The sequence below is a fragment of the Falco naumanni genome, chromosome 1, assembly GCF_017639655.2.
Source record: "Falco naumanni isolate bFalNau1 chromosome 1, bFalNau1.pat, whole genome shotgun sequence".
In the NCBI taxonomy this organism is placed as follows: Eukaryota; Metazoa; Chordata; class Aves; order Falconiformes; family Falconidae; genus Falco; species Falco naumanni.
The window spans coordinates 107,068,792-107,084,681 of record NC_054054.1 but is presented as its reverse complement, the minus strand read 5'-3'; the positions used below and the strand labels follow the sequence as shown (position 1 = coordinate 107,084,681).

The following is a 15,890-nucleotide window of genomic DNA, read 5'->3' as shown; positions in this document are numbered from 1 at the left end:
AATCCTCCATTTCTGTATGCTTTCCATGTCTTAGCTTCAACCACATCCCTGGGAACGTCTCCCAAGATCCCATTTCATGACCAAGAATATTTCCCTTTCCATCGCTTACTATCTCCTTGAGTCCTGTTGGTTGACATCGCTCCTCTGTTCCACCAGCCCTCTTCTCTCCCTTAGTACATCCAGCAGCCCCTGAGCTCACGACTGCTTTGGCAAAACACGGCATCACCTACACCAGATGATGCCGATGGGAACAACGGATACAGGGATGCTCTTGGATTGCCGACTGCATCGGAGTTTGTGGGTTACAGATGGAAGTGAAAGCAGCTATGGAAACAGGACACAGAGGAGTGCAGCGGTGCTCACGATTTGCAGCGTGTGTTTTTGGGAAGGTATCATGCTAGCATCGCTGGCGAGCCAAACCACCTCTCTACCCACATAAAAGCAGCCCCAGGAGCAGCATCCCTCCAGAGTTCCCATGCAGCTCGCTGTCTCCCAATACACTCTGTCCTCCCCTCTCCTGGAGAAAAGGCCTTCAAAGGGGAGAAGGAGCTTTCATCTCGGTGGCTACTTCAGTCCCTGGCCCCCGCTCAAAAGCAGCCAATTAGGCAAACAAAAGCACGAGTTATCACACATTGCTGTAAGGAGCCGCTCACTCAAATCCACTTTTTCCCCCACCCCATGAATATGGGGGAAATTATCTCCATGCCCAGCTGCTCCGTGAATGCATCCTTACCCCTCTGCAGGCATATCCCCACCCTCATCCCCACCACCCAAGTCCTTTCTGGAGCTGCCCTCCATCCTCTTCCTCCTTTGTGAAAACAGAATCAAAATAACTGTTTAACAAATCAGCCATTACCTTCTCTCATGTCACCAATTCCCCACTATCATTTCGTAATTGGCCAATTTTCTCTTTTACCTTCTCTCTGTTCTGAATATGTCTCGGGAAGCTCTGATTGTGTGTTAAAATATCCTCCCTAATTCACTGCTCAATATCTCTTTCTGCTCTTCTAATTGCCCTTTAAACTTGCTTCTAATTTTTTTATAAATCTCCTAATCCTCTTCCTGCACAACTTGTTTACACGCACCGGAGAATGTATATGTATTAGCAGATGTTCCTGGGTAAATAATGCACAAAAGAATATTACTGCTTCACGCAAGCTGCAATTACTGCTTTCCTCCGAATAAGCCCTGTTTAACCCTCCTATTTAGGGCACACACCCCTGCTCTCGCTGCACATCTCCAGGCTATTTCACTCCTGCTGCAGAACATTAACACCACCAGCTCCACCACAGCGGAGCTCGCTCGCTATCTTCTGGAAAAAAAAGAATTAAAAAAAAATAAAAAAAATCAAAGGATAAAGGGAATGGTACAGTTATGTTCCAACAAATCTTTTTTTTTTTTTTTTTTGCCCAGGAACATAGCTAGAAGAAACGAAACAAAATAGCTACATGACTCGAACAGAGCGGCACAACCCCAAGTAATAAACAAATTTGATAGTCTTGGTGCTTTTGATTTATGGACAGCTTGCTGCACTCCCTGCTCTCAGGGAGTCAGTTGTCAAAGCCCTTGTGCTGCAGACAGGCAGAGGGTCAGGCACGCATTGTTTGCCATCCGCTTTGTAAAAGCACTTCATAAAATTACTCAGAACTTCCCTTCTCTTTTCCATTTCTTCTCTCCATTTGTTTGCGGTCTCCTCCTCACAAAACACTGCAGTGCCCGCCAGATGCTTTGAATTCTGTCTTTTCCTGCTAAAGGGTGATGCTAAATCATGGGTTTAAAGTTACACATCTTGTTCAGATGAAAAGACCTGGGTCATCACCCAGGAAAAGCGACCCTGGGTCCAGGCAGAAGTCAGTGTTTGCAACCCAATCCTGGATCTCCCTTGGGAACGAAAGGCATTGCTGGTACTGGGAAGCTCCAGGAGACAGGGACTATTTTGTACTTACAGTCAGCACTTACGGAGGCACCCTGCTGCTACCTAAATACCAAATTGTGATTAACAATAAAGTTTTGGCCACCAGCACATCTCTGGGCATAGCATCGGTGTCTGCCACCTCCATCTTACCCAAACCATGTCCTGCTACACCCCGTGAGGCTGCCTGCACCTGCGCTGAGCATTGTACCTGCCTGCAGACACCGGCCCGAAACCTGCCCAGGGCACAGATGTTGGAAAAAAAAGTATTGAGAGGGAGGAAAAGCAAAATCAGATGGAAACAGTAAAAGCTCACCTCCTGCTTTTTCAGAGGCTGCTCTGCCATACAGGGTCAAAAGCAAACCACTTCTATTAAAATACAAAATTGTTCCTATGACAGACTGTGTATTTCCAAGGCTGTTACAGAATAACAAAACTCTTAGCTATTTGCTGACTTGCCTGGAAAGGTTTCCATTTCTTTCCCACATCCATACACTTTATTTCCCAGAGAAGCAGATCCTACTCCCAGCAAGGGTTGCCATCCCCAGAGATGGATTTTGTTTGTTTCAATTTGAGCTGCACCAGTTTCATTTGATTCCCCTCCACCCCCCGGTTCCTGTGGGCAGGTACCGCAGCATCCTCAGCACTGGAGTTTGTGCTGCACCTTCCTCACCTCGCAGCTGAGATTTAACACCTCCACTTCAAGCCTACCAGCGTGACTTGGTGGTTGTTTTTTTTTTTTCCTACAGACCTAGTGAAACTACTCTCAGACCTGATTTCTCAATAGTGCATACAAATTGCTCTCCCTGGAAAAGGTTTTCATTGTTATTCCCTCAAGTCAATCCTTCTACAGCTAAAATACCCTGTAATCAAAGGTCTTAGCTTCTCACAGGTCTTCTGTAAAGAAGCATTTCTGGGTGGGCTGTCTCATGGAACTGTCTTGCATGCCCTCATGCCCTCAGAATAAGCCCTGTTTAACCCTCCTGGGAGTTCACAGAGTATCCGTATTATTTTCAACTTATGCCTTAATCTCATTCTGAAATACAAAAAATTAAAAAAATAATAAGTTAAAAGGAAAAGCAGAGTAACCCTTTTGGCACATACCCCGCCAAAAGGTCCTGCAAAGGCTGCAAAACCCAGCGGCAGCTGCCTGCAGGGTACTATCTCACAGCGCTGTGTGTCCTGTCCTCCAGGAGAACCCCTGGAGAGGCTTCACCACGTTTTCAGGGGCTCCTGATAGAAGGAGATGCGGGGACACTTGCTCCTCTCCAGCTCTTACACTACTGCTTTCCTAAAGGCACGGCTCGAGGAAGCAGCCCCACGAAGGAGAGTGGCACACAGAGCAGTGAAACCGCATTCATGCCATCACGGGAAGACTTTTTGACTCTTCCTTGCATCTACTTAGCACGTAGAAAGCAAAAGGAAACAAGAGAACACACACATATGGAACCCCCGTTAAACCTGAACTAAATATACCGCAGGATGCTAACAGCCTGCCTCGACTTGCTAGTGCTTCAGTTGGCACGGCAGGACCCCAGCCACCGGGTTCTCTGGGCGGCTGGAAGGGTTTTCCATAGAGCAAACATGGGAAACCTCCAAAATCTTCCTCCACACACGCTGTGAGCACTGCTGGCAGCACAGCACTGCCCTGAAAACGTTGGTGCCGGCATCCAGAGAGCAGAGAGACACGGAGCAGCCCTGCCTGACAGTGTCTCTTTCTGCGACGCTCCATCTTCCCTGCAGCAGCCTCTTCCCCGCAGAGCCCGAGCGTGCTGGGTGGGGAGCAGCACTGGGACTGGCCAAGGACACCTGCATGAGTGATCTGTGCAGCACAGAGGGCGAAGGAAGCCCCCACACCCTCAACTGGGTGCATCTCCAGGAAGGGAGATGGGAAACTCTCAAGATTAAAACAGTGAGAGATGAGGCACAGGCGCGGGAGAGGCAGGACCAGCAGGAAGGAGAGCATACGTGCAGGCTGGAGCAGGTACGTGCAGCCTCGTCAAGGGGAAAAAAAAAAAAAAAGGGAAAGGTGGTAATATTTGACTCCAGAATGAAGGAAAGCCAGCTGAGAAATTATTAGAGGCAATTATGTGAGCAAAGTACGTGAAAAGTAATCCCAGCTGCAGGGAGCTGGAGGGGGGAAGAAATCATGATGTGATTCAAGGGGGCCCAAGAGAAAAAGCGCAAGAGCAGTGATGACCTGGTTTGCAGATGGATCTATTTCTGCTCGGATGCTGAAGCTGAGCCTCATCCCGCGCACTCGGCTCTCCAATGGCTTGCGTGACTTCTTCCCTGGCTGGTGCAAGTGTCAGGCACATGCATGTACCACGCGTCATCTGGGAATCATATTTGCCTTAACAGCCTGCACAACTGCAAGTGCAAACAAGAATTCACTATTAACATGAACCATTCTCCTTCCAGTGGAACTATGGGGTTTAGTCCAATATAATATCCTGTCCCTGGGTATCAATATTTGTGACATATGCTAATCACTTTATTTCTATTTTCTCTCTCTTATTTTTTCACATCTTTGGAAATAAAAGCTAATTTGTTGTGCTGATTCTGATATAATTTCGAGTCATGCCCTAAATACAGCAATTCTCCAACACATTTTTTTCTTTTCCCCCGCTGCGTAACTTCCCCCAAGTCACACTATATACAGAAAAACCAACAACAGCTTCAAACACCAGGGCAAGAAAACAAAAAGCAGCTCTTACATCAAGGCAGATCCCAGCTCCTCAGGCTTCCAGCACATCTCAACACAGAACTAGAGCAAAAGGGCAGATTATTTAAAGCCATTGCATGTAGGCCAATTTTCACTGCAGTTCCTTTTGGCTCTGATTTTCAGGCCCCAGCGGAGTGGTGAAGTCATGAATAAATGCAAGTAAACTGAGCTTATCCACTCTTATTTTGAGCAGCAGAGTTTACTCACCTCATGCTGCTTTGGCTGGAACACCAGAAGGTAAGTTTAAAGGAAAAAAAGAGGAGGGAGCGGGGGATAATCTACCATTGCCCTCGCCTACCGACTCAGCGAGTCCAGCACGGAGTACAGGCAGGGCCAGGACGCTGCTGACCCGCGGTGTTTCATGCTCTGGCTATTGAACGTAGCCGGTTATCTCCTGGTGCTGCGGAAGGGCTGGAGTTGGTCCCCTGCTGCGTGATGGGCAGCGTAAGGCTCTCTGTGCCCCTGCTGCATAGGAACTCAGCTGAACAGGATTTACAGCGGGTCCTGCCTAAAACACGGCACGCAGAAGGCTTCGTTGGAGGAGAAGGCAGCCTCAGATGATACTCTCCATCAGAAGGCAGCGTCTGGTGGAGGAGGGCTGGATTTCACCTGCAAATTACATTACAGCCTTCCAAACTGAAAATAACCAGGGCAAATATTTGAGAGTTTAAGAGGCCACGGTGAGTCTTGGAGCATTTCACCTGGTCATCAGTGTCCTTCCAATTAACAGTGTGGGACCAACAACCCAACGCTGCTCACCTAAGGACTTTCCCCAGGGACGCAGCAAGCTGATGATGCTTTCAGAGCTGGCCAACTACAATACTGCAAAGGTGGTGTAACAAGTTAAACATGCTAAATACCGTATTCTGCTCCTTGGAGCGGGGACCGTACTTACCCACTCGCCTGCCTTCTACAACCTACAAGTTCCTCTGAGCTCTGCCGAAGAGCGGCAGAGCCTGCGGAGACCCGCATAGACAGGAACTGAAGTCTACAGAGATAAATCCATTATGATTATCACATTAAGGAAAGAAAAAAAGATGGAAAAAACACCCTGCAATTTTACCTCCCTGCAAGCATCCCTTCCGCTTAGCTTTGACCATAGTGGAGTGACTACCGCACTTGTCTCCTTGTGGTCAAAACAGCAGTGAGAGCCAGTTTCTTCAAAGTTAAAAGAAAATAGTAATAATGGAGTCCCCATGTTCCTGCTGTGTTTATAAAGAGATGTTTTCTTCCTGAGCTATACAGCATGGCGGGCTTAATCTGAAATTTCTTTTTAATCATAGCAGGAGTCCCAATTAACGTCTTGGGTAATCGTTCAAGTAGAACTAGAGTTGCGCAGCTGCAGCAAGGCAAGGCATGGAACCAGGGGATGGGCAGGGACCAGGAGCACATCTGGGTGCTGCTGCTGGCCTCGCATCTTTCCCCAATCCACGGACAGGCTGCCGGGGAACAGGTGCAGCTCCCCTCCTGCAATATTAACATGCAAACAGGTCCCCCCGGTCCCCAAGCACCGGAGTTGCAGCAGCTCCCAAGAAAAACCGCATGGTGAGAGTGACTGCGCCAGCACGCCGTAAAGCACCAAATTGCTTTTACATGCACCTTCCCAAAGGAAAAAAAAAACCATCACGGTCGCTCTTGCTTCAATCTGCAGGCGTGTAATCCAACACATGTGCTTCCAGCGCGCAGGCGGGGAGGGGGACCTGGCACTGACCTACTTTCTTTTGTTGCTGGAAGTGCTGATCTCTATGCAGAATTCAGTGAGCAGGCAGAAGCTGTCATTAGGTTCTGGCTTCACCTCTGCCTTACACCAATTCTTGCATCACTGCGACCACCAATTCCAGCCCAATTACTCTCGATTTATAGCAGTCCCGACGACAGAACACTCTGACCTCGTCCTGCCTGCAAGCAAAGAAAATTGCCGTCTGTCGTGCAGCGGATTTCGGCCAGGCAGGGGGGTTACCTGCAGCCTTAGGAGCTCAGCGCTATACTTACCCGGAGGATGCTGCTGCAGTCAGCATACCCTAACAGCCTAAACCAGAGCAGCCCACAGACGGCCTTACTCTACATTTTTTTTATATTTTTCATTCACAAGGAAGTTGGGTCTGAGTTAGGCACTGCACTGACCTGGAAAACAAAGCTCTTTAAAATCCGAACACATACACCCAGAGTGGATCTCATCCACCAACGTTATAGAAAACACAGACACAGAAGCTTTTAAACACTCAGGCTTCCATCCTCAGGTATAACAGGTCTGGTGTGTGCGGCTGACCCTCCTCCAGCTCTCCTCGTGGTCCCCGCAGCATCTCCTGTTAGGATGCTGAGCCGCAGCCCTGAGGTTTGGGAGTTACAAGCTCACTGCAGTCACTGGGGCTTGTATAAATTGGTCTTCAGAGAAAACCAGCTCCACAGTCTTATGCAAAACCACTCTTTAGTAACCTACTAAAGAGCTTCCCGAGAATTTCTCTTCCCTGTGCTCCCAGGTACCTGGGTAAAACACACTGCCTTGATTTTGCAGATTTGGAGATAAAAGGCTGTTATGTTTAACTCGCATCCTTCAGACCTTGTAAGGCCGTTATTCGAAGCAAGCCTTCCCTCCTGCAATGGCTTAAGAACGGACCATTTTAATTGATTAGTTTGCCCATTATGGGTAAGCAGAATAGCAGCCTTTCAATTGAACTTAAGGTCCTTGAAACGCAGAAAGACAGCAGCCTGCAGTGCATTTGCAAGCCTCAGAGGCTAATTTCCACCCTTTCTGCTGTTCCATTCTCTCAGTCTGGGATTTACCTAAACACACGGGATGCGTCTCTCCACCAGGCAGTGGGGAATTGCTTTACATTGACATTCAGTCAACAGATTCTAATGATAAAACAATATCAAATCCGTACTTTGATTAAAATCAAAGCCATGGAAAAATCATGCTAAGGTTCATCTAATGAATTTTTCCTTCCAGGACTTTAGCAGAAGCCTGCCAGGGACTAAATCCAAGGGGGTAAAGCTAAATTTGACAGCCTGATAGTTGCCTTCACCCCAACTCCTAGAGCAGGCTTAGCAATATAAGTAAATCTGGTGTGGCCACCAAGAAAATAATCCCATCTATTTAGCAGCACCAGTCTACTGGGGAGAGGATAAGAGGCATTTGAATACAAAAACAACAATCTCAAACTGTATATGTATGAAATTAAATGATGTAGGTAATTAATTGTTTGATAAGATAATAAAATCTGCGCTAAGCTAGGGCCATGAGTCAGAGAAAGAAGAGAGAGAAAATATATTCATCACTCAGTCCACCTTTTTACCAACACATATTTTCTAGCATTTGTCCAGTGTAGGTTTTGTTTTGTTTTTTAAGTCAATGAATCAACTTTTTTGATATTCAGCCCAATGCCAAACAGGAGCTATTGGCATTTGCCGAGGATGAATAACTAACTAGTAATGATGCAGTCTCGTGAGATGGTCCAGGAAAATCCTGGGAGAGGTTTCCCCAGGACACGGCTGGCTCAATCACACTACCCTCTGCTTTCTAAAAGAACATATATACCTACATATATATATATATATTTATAACTTGTTACACCAACCGCCGACGATAGCCGCCCATCCTTCACCTCTCCACTGATGCTTTTTTGCCTGCTGTTCCCATCTCCCCTAAATACCAAGTGACTTGTTTTGAGAAAGCTCATTTCTCCTGGCACCCTTACCTCACTCTTAGCAACCTTCTATTTAAAGTCACAATCTGTTGCAGCAAACCAGCTTAGGAGTATATAAACAAGCTGTTATGACCCCACTGCAGGAAGGGGAGGAAATGGCCTATGCTTTAAAGTTAGCTGCCTTCAATAATTAGAAGCAAGTAGACAAACATGAAAGCAATGACACTTCAATGTTCCGTTATTTAAAGGGTACACCAGCGCTCAAGTCCTTCATTACCACCTAGGTAGGCAGACCCAATGCAATTAGTCAAGCAAAGAAGAGTGTCACCTGCCATCGGAGGGGGTCACAAGCTTTTTCACCATTGTTATCACTGGAAAATTTTTTCTGCTTGTTTGTTTTAAACCAGTCTTTGTTTCTTAGCATGCAACATCAGCTGCTTCTCACATCAGAAACCCTGAAAAGTTTTTATTAGTCCTAATGCTCCACAGAAGAATTAAGAGGTAACAGTACGTATGTTCTGCCCTGCCCCAAAGAGTGGGAAAGGGAGGAAAATTAGCTCTTCTGCAGCAATACAGCTAAGCATGTACATCTTGCTTATACCATAGTCAGCTGTTGATGAAGTGAACACATCTATGCAAAAAGCATTTGCTTTGCAAAGGAGCAGTCTCTGCATTATTGGCCTGAGAGAGGGAAGCTAAAGGTCCTATAAAGAGCCAAGGGAACGTTTCTTTTGGAGCTGTCAGTAGAGGAGACAGTCTCCTTGCGAAAGGCAGAGCAGGGCTCTGCTTTATTCCTTCTCCCAGATGGAAAGTGGAGAAAAAGGCAAAATCAGCACTAACATCACACCTGGGAAGCTTACAGTGCTGCGCGGTTTAAAACTGAACGGGGCACATATCTCCCATTAGGCTGCCTTGACATTATGCTCACAAATAAACCACAAGTGCTTTTAGGGTAAAAGCCTGAAACTTGTTTGCCGAGGGACCCATTCACATCAGCATCCTGAGCAGGGAGCTGACTTCTTCAAAGCGTCTTTCTTTAGGGAAACACAACGCCAAGGAGAGCAGGCGCTCAGCTCTTCCAGGAGAGATTAAAGAGGAAAATTAGCAAAGCTACAGTTTATGCCCATACCAATAAGAGCAAGCATTTACCACCACTTAAATAATTAAAAAGATTTTTCACTAGTGACCAGGTTGTCACTGACTCATCTCACAGCCACCCATGGATGCAGGCAGCAGAGCGCTGGCTGGGGCTGCTGCAGGGCTCTGCTCCGAGGGGATATTCTGCAACCCCAGTAATTCCAGCACAGCGAGCTGTGGGGAAGAGAGGAGGAAGAGGAGAGGAGGAAGAGCTCTCTGCTTTTCCCAGGAAGATGTGATTTCTTCTGGGATGGGACCCAAGGGTTTTTTTGAACAATTTTTAGCTAGACCATGTAATACAGACTACATTAAAATGCTGAGACTTTGGGAGCAATTATCCCAAAAAATAGCATGTCAGGCAGCGCCGTGCAAGTAGGCAATTAAGCTGCATGTTAAGAGGCAGAATCCAGGCATTAGCACACAAGCCGGCACGCACGGGATGCGTACCGCATTTAGTGTATTTACAACACATGACCTAATAGTAAAAGCAATAATTAGCTACTATTAATACCAATGGAAGAAAAGAGAGGGAAAGGGAAACCGCATAGCTAAACACAAGTTATATATACAGAGGTAGCTAATGCAAGCCAGGGGTAAAGACAGCACGGCGCTGGGGTGCGAGCGTGCTCGTCCCAAGCCCCAGCCATGGAAAGGGAGGACGGAATGGTCCACGGGTGAGGGATGAAACCTCTGCAGCTGCTTCACGGGCATTCCTGCTCACCAGGAGGATGGGTACTGAAGTAGGTGGATTTGAGTCCCACCTACATTGCCACTCCATGTACCGAGCTCACATGTAATAGCCGCTTTCTGTGGAGAACCTCTCCCAGAATTTCCAAAAGAGATTAAGTCATATGCAATCTCTGGAGGGTAAAACAGAAGGATAAACCTCCCCTCGCCCAGCCCCTCTTTTTACTTATCCAAAATATTTCCAGGCAGTCGGGCAAGGCAACCACCGCAATGATGTAAAGCAATACCGCACCGTCTCCTAGAGCAAGAACGGGGCTGGCTTAAAGCTTTTGTTAGAGAGAAGAGGGTGCTTTCATAATACAGCCCTTTGTTCTGCCGGAGGAATTCAACTGCTATAAATTCATTCCCTTGGTAAATGCAGCAGTTATCAGGCATTTTACCACGGGATTCCTGGTCTCCTAGTGAAGTTAAATGCAGTGCCATTACAGCAGCACTTTAACGTGTAAATATTACATTCCCAGTTCTTCAGGAGATGTTCATTTAGTGAAATAAAATCCTGCTAGTAAAACACCTGATCAAACCCTTCAGCTGAACTGGCCCAGTAATTGCTCTAGGACTGGAGGGAGTCCAATGACTGGTTGCAATTTATGACCACTTTAGAAAAAAAATCTACCTCGAAGCATCCGCTAAGGACCGAGTTGTAGATGAGATCATGGAGTACATTTACATCGCAGCTTTCTATAACGTTAAGTGGCCACTAATTCGTGCTGAATTCCTTTGTAATTCTGATGGAATCGCATTTGACAATCACATAAATAGCAAAAAATTCCTCAGGAATAATGTTACTACAACAAGGAGTAAAAGGCAAAGGAATGATTCATCTTTCATGGTGAGACATGCCCTTTTCTATCATCTCTACTCACCCAAAATAATTTGCCCAACCCAAATTTCACAGCCAGGGCTGACAGACACCAAGTTGTAAAGGGGTCACTCTCCTGAGCCACGCTACCAAACCGCAGTTGCAGTTTGAGGGGAATACAGTTAAAATATGAAGCTGTGAGAAAGCATAAAGACAATTAAGCAATGAGATGAGCTGCCTGAGGGAGGCTGCAGGAAAACCTTGATGAAGATTTTGCTGCAGGCAGGGGGCTGCATTAAATGACCATCATCTCCGCTGTTATTATAAATCCAAGGGTCGTGGCTGGAATTGGCCAGAGAGAACGGATGCAAGATATGGCCATTTTAACCCTTTCAGTTCAACACAGAGAACCAGGATTAGAAAAGGGGGAGAAAAAAGGCCACAGTGCAGAAAAAAAGCAGAGTCATATGTGTATCGGAAGACTACGATTCAGCTGGAGACCTGTAAAATGGCAGACCAGAGTTCAGAATTGTGTCAAAGAGATGGAGGGGTGGGATCCATCCAGATTTTAAGAGGTTCGGTGTTGGGGCTTTTGCTGTGTTGAATGATTATACTGAACTTTGAAGCAAGTGGAAAAATACTGAAGAAACAAGACGAGGGCACAATCAGAGCAGTGGAGGAACAGGTTGCGGGTGCTTGCACAAGGCCAGTGCCAGCAAGGACGCGATAAGAGGAGCTGGGAAACAACAGGAAGGAGTCTATGTGCCTGAAAAAGTAAAAACAGAAGTCTTGCCAATAAACAATTGTTAACCAATCATATTACTATACGCTTGTAAAGTAGCCAATCATATTATTACACGTTTATAGAGTGCCTTATAAAAGTGTGCCTGGTTTGTACAATAAACGGATCAGATCTTGAACTCCATGAGTATTTGAATCTGACTCCCGCTCGCCCAGAATGCCCGCAGCATCTGGTGACCCCGACGTGTGGATCGGCCGAAGAGTCAGGAAGATTCATTAAGGATCGTGTTACAAGCTGCGGAGCCGGCGAGGATCCTGCTGCCAGCGGAGAGAGAGCTGGGCGCCCGAAGAAAGGCGGAACGTGCACGGCTGACCGGTGAGTCAGGAAACTTAAGCAGGATGGGGATCACTGCATCAGCGGTGGAGAAAGCAATCATAGACAGTTTAATGAAATTAGCAGAGAAAACTGAAACGTCAGTTTCACGGCAGGCAGTAATTGATCTGCTATGTTGGAGTCGCCGCCGTGGTTTCCTTGCTTCTACGCAAGATGTATATAGTATTGAGACATGGAAGAAAGTGGGAGAGGACTTATGGGAATCTGTGCAAGTCGGGACTAAGGGGGTAAAGACTTTGGCTCGCACGTATCGGGCTGTACGGGGTATGATCGCGCAGTTACACGGTGAGGCACAAGTCGCTGCAGCTGTTAAAGCTGCAGTGCGGTCTCCCGGCGATTCTGCCTCTCAGTCGGAGGAAGAGCCAGAGGGGCAGCCTCCGTGCAAAAACTCCCCCGATTGTACATCTAAAGCTTATCCAGTGATGACTATTGCTGAACGAATAGCGTGGGGATTAGATGATGAATTGCCACCCTGGTGTCCTGAAAAGGAACAAACGGCAAGCGGCGGTCAGACATCAATACCGGCAGTTACGAGTACTGGATGTAAGACTGCTGGGATGGGAATAACACAGCCCACAGCTCCACCGGGGGAGGAAATGGAGACTGAGCCTGAACTGTTTGGCAATCTGATTCCTTTACCTCCCGAAAGCGGCAGTCTTCGCAGTAGTGATGAAGAGGCAGCACCGACGCCTTATTCGGCACTACGGAGAGAGCTGCGGCAACAGGAAAAGAAGATGTCCGACCTACTACATCATATGGAGAGGCTCGACAAGGACTCTAAAAAGAAAGATGTTAAAAAGGCGTATAAAAGTGCCCATAAGGCTATAATTGAGGGGTTAGAGGCTCTGGGGGATAAAATTGAACAAGATGCGCGCGCGGTACCTATAGACCCTAATTTTGACCCTCGAAGGCGATACAGGGGCCTGGTAGAGAATTGTACCATAGAAGGGGATTTTTCGTTTACCCCATTAGCTGCTCCTGTAGTGTTGCGACAGGGTCAGCCGACATGGGAACCCCTGGATTGGAAATTGGTGCAGGGCATTCAAAAAGCTATAATGCAGTATGGCCATAATAATAAATTAGTGAGAAATCAAGTAACAGCCTTAATTAAGTATACTGAGTTGGTGCCGGCCGACCTAAGAGCAGTTATGGAGCTTATCCTGTCTCCAACAACATTCATGCTTTGGTTAGCAAAGTGGCAGGAGAATCTAGAGGTGAAACTTATAGAAAACATTCAATTGCCACAAGGAGATCCCTTACAAGTAGCGCCGTTAGATGCCTTAATGGGTACAGGTCCTTATCGTGATGGAGCTGCACAAGCAGCGTTACATCCCAGGGTGTTACAACAATCGAAACAAGCTGGGTTAGCAGCTTTCTTGGCATTACCTCAATTGCATACACCAACCTTACCATATACCAAAATCTTGCAGAAACCTAATGAATCTTTTTTTAGTTTTGTTGACAGGTTAAGAGACGCCATTGATAATGCTCCTAACGTCACTCCAGATCTCAAGATTTTGTTGACTAAAGAGATCGCTGTACAAAATGCAAATGTCACTTGTAAGCAACTTATAGCATCCTTACCCCCTGGAGCATCCATCGCTCAAATGATAGAGGCATGCGCAAGGGCTCCTTTGGTTGAGGAAGAGGAAAAGGCAAAAATACATGCCAATGCTCTAGCAGTAGCTCTAAACAACAACAAGGTACAAGGCCGAGGGGACCAGGGTTCTAAGCCAAAATGTTATCAATGTGGACAGGAAGGTCACTTTAAACGTGACTGCAAAAAGAATCTAGGAGGAAAGTCTCTGTTGAAGGGAAATTGTTTGCGTTGTCAAAAATTTGGTCATAAAGCGGCCGATTGTCGCTCAAAATTTAGAAAAGATGGTACACCCCTCTTTGTTCCGGGAAACGGGAACAGCCGCGTTCTGAGGGACGCGGCCAAGAAATATCCCCAGAACCCAACAAAATTCATGGCTGCCTCGGCGAGCTGTATTCAGCCACCAGAGGAAGTGCAGGAGTCGATTTGGCCGTGGCAGAACCTGTAAATATCACTGATGAAAAGGTACATGTACTTCCTTCTACGGTTAGTGGTCCTTTGGGTTATGGTTTATCTGCACTCCTTATAGGACGCTCTTCTGCGTCAAAAAAGGGGATTTTTGTTCTTCCTGGTTGTATTGATGCCGATTATACCGGACCTATTGGAATTATGGTAAAAGTTTTTTCTCCACCTGTTCATATTCCAGCAGGAAGCACTATTGCACAGCTCATTCCATTCCAAGCTACTGTCCCTCAAAAAGGAGAAAAGGACAGGGGTCAAGGTGCATTTGGCTCAACGGGTATGCCTAACATTGCCTTTTGTCAACTTATTGGTGCCGAGCGGCCAAAATGTAATGTTAAGATATCTGGTCCACAAGGTGTTAATCTTCCTAATGTTTCAATGATGATTGATACTGGTGCTGATGTTACTGTTCTTCCCTTTTCAGTTTGGCCTACCATGTGGGAATTAGATAGTGCGGGTTCAACCATTTCAGGCATTGGGGGAAGTCGTCTGACACAGGTCAGTAAAAACTTCATTCTTTTCACGGATCAAGAAGGACATCAAGCATGGGTAAAACCTTATGTCCTACACACATCCTTGTCCTTGTTAGGTAGAGATGTACTTTCCCAATGGGGAATGAAAATCTCTACAGATTTTTGATTGGGGCCATTGATAGCAGCTCTCGCCCAACCTTAAAATTAAAATGGAAATCAGAAACTCCCGTATGGGTTGATCAATGGCCCTTACCTCAAGAGAAGCTGCAACACATTCAAGAATTAGTCCAAGAACAATTGGATTTAGGCCACATCAGACCTTCTGTTAGCCCATGGAATACACCTATTTTTACAATTCAAAAGAAATCAGGAAAATGGAGATTATTACATGATTTAAGAGCAATAAATGAAAAAATGGTCGACATGGGTGCCCTTCAGCCTGGGCTGCCTTCTCCCACTATGTTACCACAAAATTGGGACCTATTAATTATTGATTTAAAAGATTGTTTTTTCACTATTCCTCTGCATGAGGATGATTGTGAAAAATTTGCATTTACAGTACCAGCTATAAACCGTGCCGCTCCAGCAAAAAGGTATGAGTGGGTTGTACTACCTCAGGGTATGAAAAACTCCCCAACAATATGTCAGTGGTTTGTGGATTTAGCTCTACAATCTTGGAGAGAGAATAATCCTAACCTTATTACCTATCATTATATGGATGATCTCTTAATAGCCAGCCCTCATACACTAGCCCCTGAAAAAGAACAGGAACTTATACAGAGTCTGCATACCTTTGGATTGGTTATAGCAAAAGAAAAGGTACAAAAACTAGCGCCCTGGAATTATCTTGGTCTGCGCATCTCAGAAACAAGAATCCAGCCACAAAAAATTATTAGTGTCCCAGATATAAAAAACGTCAACGATGTCCAGAAACTAGTCGGAGACATTCAATGGTTAAGAACTTTCTGTGGAATTACCAATATGGATTTAGCTCCTTTATTGGCATTATTGAAGGGTGGCTCGTCACCCGCTGATCCCAGATCTCTTTCACCTGAAGCTGAAAAAGCCCTAGAGAAAATTACACAGAAAATTCAAAATGTTGGAGTGGACAGGCGACTATTGAATTGTCCATTTACCCTACTCGTGTATAACCGAGACACAGAAATTGTGGCTATAATAGCACAATTGCCCGTTGATCGATCTATGATTCTGTTAGAATGGGTTTTCCACAGTAACACCTTAAAAGCCACAGTTAC

At 46.1% G+C, this 15,890-nt stretch overlaps 1 long non-coding RNA gene across 3 annotated transcripts; it reads left to right on the top strand.

The window, feature by feature from the left end:
* The first annotated feature begins 14,170 nt into the window (after nt 1-14,170).
* On the top strand, nt 14,171-14,701 carry LOC121098034. 3 transcript variants are annotated; one of them, XR_005831148.1, is made up of 2 exons: nt 14,171-14,438; nt 14,586-14,701. It is a non-coding gene; the product is annotated as an uncharacterized LOC121098034 (long non-coding RNA). The 3 variants fall into 3 exon arrangements; XR_005831150.1 differs by having other exon boundaries at nt 14,432-14,471; XR_005831149.1 differs by lacking the exon at nt 14,171-14,438 and adding an exon at nt 14,453-14,489.
* The last annotated feature ends 1,189 nt before the right edge of the window (nt 14,702-15,890 follow it).